The sequence below is a fragment of the Saccostrea cucullata genome, unplaced genomic scaffold, assembly GCF_032062105.1.
Source record: "Saccostrea cucullata isolate Sc308-1 unplaced genomic scaffold, CSIRO_AGI_Scuc_v1 ctg2954, whole genome shotgun sequence".
Lineage (NCBI taxonomy): Eukaryota > Metazoa > Mollusca > Bivalvia > Ostreida > Ostreidae > Saccostrea > Saccostrea cuccullata.
In genome coordinates this window covers 15,493-20,683 of record NW_026934985.1, presented here as the reverse complement: position 1 = coordinate 20,683, position 5,191 = coordinate 15,493, and the positions used below count along the sequence as shown (strand labels likewise).

Sequence of the window (5,191 nt, the reverse complement as noted above, 5' to 3'; positions counted from 1 at the left end):
ACCCCCTTTTCAAGATACATTCATTTAAAAATTAAAAATGAATTGTTAAATATAGAAAAACCTCAATACCCTAAAGTTGATGGAATGTGTCATCAAACGTAAAGAATGCCTCGAGGTTCTCGCTACATTCCAATAACTTCACCTTTGTATCGTCAATGAAAGGAACCCAGGTATGGGGTCTAAACAGTGCTTGACGTTTGTGTAGTTTACATTTTCATTCGTTTTGAATTTATGGGTTCACTGATTGTTTGTTGTTCATTTTTTTTCTATGTATATTGTTAAACTGCATTTCTGCTCTTTTCAGTTCTAAGTTATTATCTCTTTGTTTGCGTACAATACTCAACTTTTCCACTGAGACAGATTTTCTAAAGGTTTACACATGGTATTCAGTGCGTGCATAATTAATATATTCTAATAAATAAAAGGTGGACGAAATTAATTTAAAATGAAAAAGCTGCCAAAGAAAAGAAGTGTATGAATGAAATCGTCCTTATTTTCTCTGTCAAATTCAAGCATCAAAATTCATATTGAATTTAAAAAAACAATTCATATAACAATTTTACATTTCATGCAAAATCAGTTTATTGATGTTTCTTTGATCAATTACAAATGTCCCCAAACAGCAACCTCTGCTGGGTCTAAGTAAGTCTCCGATCCCCCGACGATCTGTATCTGTACATATCGGCCAACTGTTTCAGAAGGGCACCATGCAGAAAACTTTTCTCCAACGCCTGCAGGTCCAGCGAAATGACCACAAAGGACCATATCATTGAAATTCGAGTATTACCTACTTTGACGTCAACGTCGTGAAGTCGGCCACCTATATAATTACAAAAAAATCAAAGTACTATACTTTGTTTCAATAAAAATACAATGTAGAGGAAAGAAATACATCGCATATATTTTTATTTCACAAGCAGTTTCTTGAATTAAGGTTCAACGACACTCTGATAAGAGAGATAACTCTTAATTAACATAAATTTTTGCCAAGTTTAAGTGTCTTTTTTGTCAAATATTGCCCCGCAAACTATGCTATAATAGTTTGTATTTTATTTATAAAATACATTTCTTTTGGAAAGTCATTAATGTTCAAGCAACATTTTATATGAGTGAGCAGAGGATTTATGAACCTTAATACTAAAGATACGAGGGTTGATCCAAAAGTAATGTCACAACTTCGATAAGCTTGATATTAGTCGACGTAAATTAACGAAATTAAAGTTGATCAAAGCTATATCTATTACAAATCAGTCCTGAAAAATTCAAATAAAAATGATTTATACTTTTCAAAATATCGAATTACTATAGTATGTACAAAGTGCAATTATGGTAGTCGCCGCACCTAAGTAACGTCATATGTTGGATACGCGCCGTCATACACTTAAACGCTTCCCCTCGTTTCATTAAAAATATTTGAGATTCACTATCACATTCACATATATTTCTCTTTTTAAAAGAATTATTGGCAGCCATTGTACACTCACTCTATACATAATTTATAGTTCTCTGTCAAAATTCTTTGAACAGTACCATAAGACAAACTTAAAGTTTCTCATACCGCTCTAATCGTCTCTCTCTTTGGACAACGTCATACACCATTGAACGCTTCCGCCTAACCTCCCCTTTTTCGGTCTCTCTGTCCTCTTCTGATCATTCAGTGGCCCATGATCCGCTAAAAATTGCTGAAACCATCTATAAACAAAAGTCTTTTATTTACATTTTCTCCTCTGTTTGTCTTATTAATCATCGTAACTGTTTCTACGGGCGATTTCCCCAAAGACGCATGACAGATCGTTTCAGCGGTTTTTTTTCCATTTTGACATTTCCTATGTTCAACACAGCAGATTAAAACAACAATGCTTATGACCAAAAAGCAATGACGTCATTTTATTTTCAACTTAAGTCTAGAAAATGTCCTAAAATTTTAAAATAGTGAGCGATTAGACGCTTTTTAGATGCTTTTTAATGTGTTTGTCTTTTTTCATCTAACAATTTCTACTTTAAAACGTGACGTTTAGTTGTGACGCGGCGACACCCCTTTTGTTTAATATTTTAAACATCTATAAAATAAATTGAAGTACACTTTATCAAATGAAAATTTCAATTTTGATTAAATTGATTTTTTATGCATCTTTTGGTATACAATATTTGTTAATATGACACCAGATAGTGAAGATATTGGCACAGTGACATTACTTTTGGATCAACCCTCGTACAAAAAACATTGACGCAATTTTATTGATGTCAAGTATTCGGTTACGACTGTATAGGTAGGCTAAACAAATCTGATGCGTTATCCTAGTAGGCACGTTCGGTTTTAATGTACAAATTACAAATTACTTATATAATGGAATTATCGTGGCGAAAAGGAAACACAGCCAAGCTCTTTCATTGCCTTGAATCATATTTCTCAGGCAATACAGTATGTCTCCCTTATAGGAAAATAAAGAGGTGGCACCATATTTGTAATGGTATGTTACATTTAGATAAATAGATAATATATATACAAAGACTTAAAAACATAAAGATTATAAAAATAGTAAGCATAATTAAATCTTGCGATAGTCAACATAACATTTTTAGGAGAAGATTGTAATCTACCTTAGCTTTACGTTACATTAAATTTCTTGAGAAAAAAGTTCTCAAAATTATAATTAGCTAACGATTAGAGTGTTTAATACGTAATTGTTGAATACTTACCACAGCAGTCTGGTCTGGTGAAGACCTCTATTTCGTGAACTTCATAGTCTTTTCCTAGATCAATCCTAAGCCATGCCGATTTTTCTTTGTTGGTATGGGAGTAGTCTCTTAGGTCACCATTGACAGCATTCGATGCTTTTACAGAATAATAGTTGGAGCTTTGAACCGCAGACTTTCCATACGCCACATTTCTATTGCTGTGCAGGTGATCATCTTCAGCAGCAGCAGCAGCGAAGCAGACGACCAGGAGGAAAAAGAGACTCAGAGAACCAGTCATTACTGACATTATAAAATCGCATCAATAATGAATTGTTCTTCTCAATATTCCTCTTTTATAGAGAATTCTAATTCAATAATGTGTCAGATACATAATAAAATTACACATATGGTAGAGTCACAGATGTACATGCTATTTAGGATATTTTAGTGATGCATTGAAAAGTTTTCAACAAAATTTAATTCTTGTTGCTTTACGATGACGAATGAATTAAATTCCTAATGATATAAATTCCAATTAATGTGGATTTCAAACACGTTATTGAGTAATATCTCGAAAAAAAATTCAACAGAAGAGTGTGTTTGATAAATAATCACCTTATCTTCATGCAAAGCATAAAAATATTTAAAAAGAGCCTTTGGATTTCTTTTCACAAGAAGGACCACAAAGAAAAATTCCGACAGTTATTTGAGTGAACCACTATTTTGAACCAGTCTTATTACCTTTAACAGTGTTTCAAAGTGAAATAAACATCAGGTGTGTCTATAGAAATATTCCGGAATATTTATTTTTTATCCAATTATTCCGGTGTAAAGACGAATAATGACCCTATCGAATAATGACCGGGGGGTCATTTTTCAACGACAAAAATGACCCCCACCCGTAGAAAAAAATCATTTTTTGTAGAAAAAGAGTCCTAGGGGGTCATTATTTTATATGTTAGTCCTATAAAATAATGACCCCCATTGAAAAATGACCCCCTTCAAAGTGATACAAAATATACACTCTTTGATATCTTTTTTACAGCGAAACTAATTTTTACATTTTCTGTAACCAGAAAAATACAAAAAGTCGTATGAAATAATTAAGAGATTCACGTAGTCTTTCAATGCTAAAATTGTGTTTGAAAAGAGATTCTTTAATTGTCAAGTAAATAAAATTTCTTTTTAATATTTCTCCTTATAATGTTTGCTTAAAGAATGATATTCCACTTGTTTTTAGAAATCAAAACATGCAAAATCAGATTTAAATACTCTTTAATTGGAAAAATTAAATTTTCCGTCATTTCAACTTTTAGTTTGTTTAAGTTTGGCAAATCCTATTTGACAATGAAAGAGGAGGAAATTTTAATCCCCCCCCCCCCAAAAAAAGAACATTACGTTAATTCAAAACAAAAAAATATATATATATATAATAATAAATGAAAAGCAAAAATATAAATAAAACTCTATATCTTTCAATAATTCTGAAAGAGGCTCTAGATAAAATATTGAAATGAAGATAAGCCTTCACACAAGTACTATCATATCATAATTTACTTCGCCATGATTAAAGCATACTTTAAATGTTGGTGGAGGTATACTTGAAAGTATTGTGGCAAAGTAACAGTTAAAAATTAGTAGAATAGTAGATTATTTTAAGCTTATTTTTAATTCCTTCTTATAGAAAAATAAAGCTAAGGTAGGGTGTTTTTTTTTCGCTTTTGTTCAATATCGACTTCTCCTAAATAAGAAAGGTGGTGGGGTAAGTATAAGATCTAAAAATATGCTCTGTAAAGCTATGGGCTAGTGTAAAATACACAGTCATTCTGATGCAAAAACTATACATGTAGACATAAACTTTTGATTTAGCACACAGTATTCATTACATTTCTTTTAACGTAGAACCTACTTCGTATGACATCATAACTGGTAAAGTAAATGTGTTTAATGTGCTAACCCATTAAGACGTCATAATTAATTCAATGCCACTTTTTCCTGTACTTGACAGCTTCAATAGAAATGGTAGAAAAATACTGCATTTTGAAATTCACAGAATTCAATCATGCCAACATAATCTTAAATCAATTTATATATTTTTTGGTTTATAATGCTTAATGGCAATATATTTCTGGAATAAGAGAAAATATGTAGGCACCTTTTATTTACTAGACCTAGACCAGAAGTTGACAAACCCAAGACTATCTAGTGTAATGAAATTACAATGTACATACAACTTTTGTAATAATTTGAATGGTATGTAACCATTTTGAAGGAATGCATAAATCGTAAGAAATCTTTAGTTGCCAGCTATATAGTGTAATATCTTGATGAAATGTGTCTAAGTCAAAGATGCACGTGTTGTAGATCGTTTGATCGTGTGTACATTTTTGTGATATCTATAATGAAATGATGTGCATTCCTTTTAACAAATATTTGTTACCTATTCATATTCTTGGTGTTTGATTACAATTTTTCTATTAAATATGATCTTTTTAAAGTAAAAGTACAATTT

General features: G+C 31.3%; 1 pseudogene; it reads right to left on the bottom strand.

The window, feature by feature from the left end:
* Window positions 1-603: 603 nt before the first annotated feature.
* LOC134241680 (fucolectin-like) lies at window positions 604-2,977 on the bottom strand (annotated as a pseudogene).
* Window positions 2,978-5,191: the final 2,214 nt, after the last annotated feature.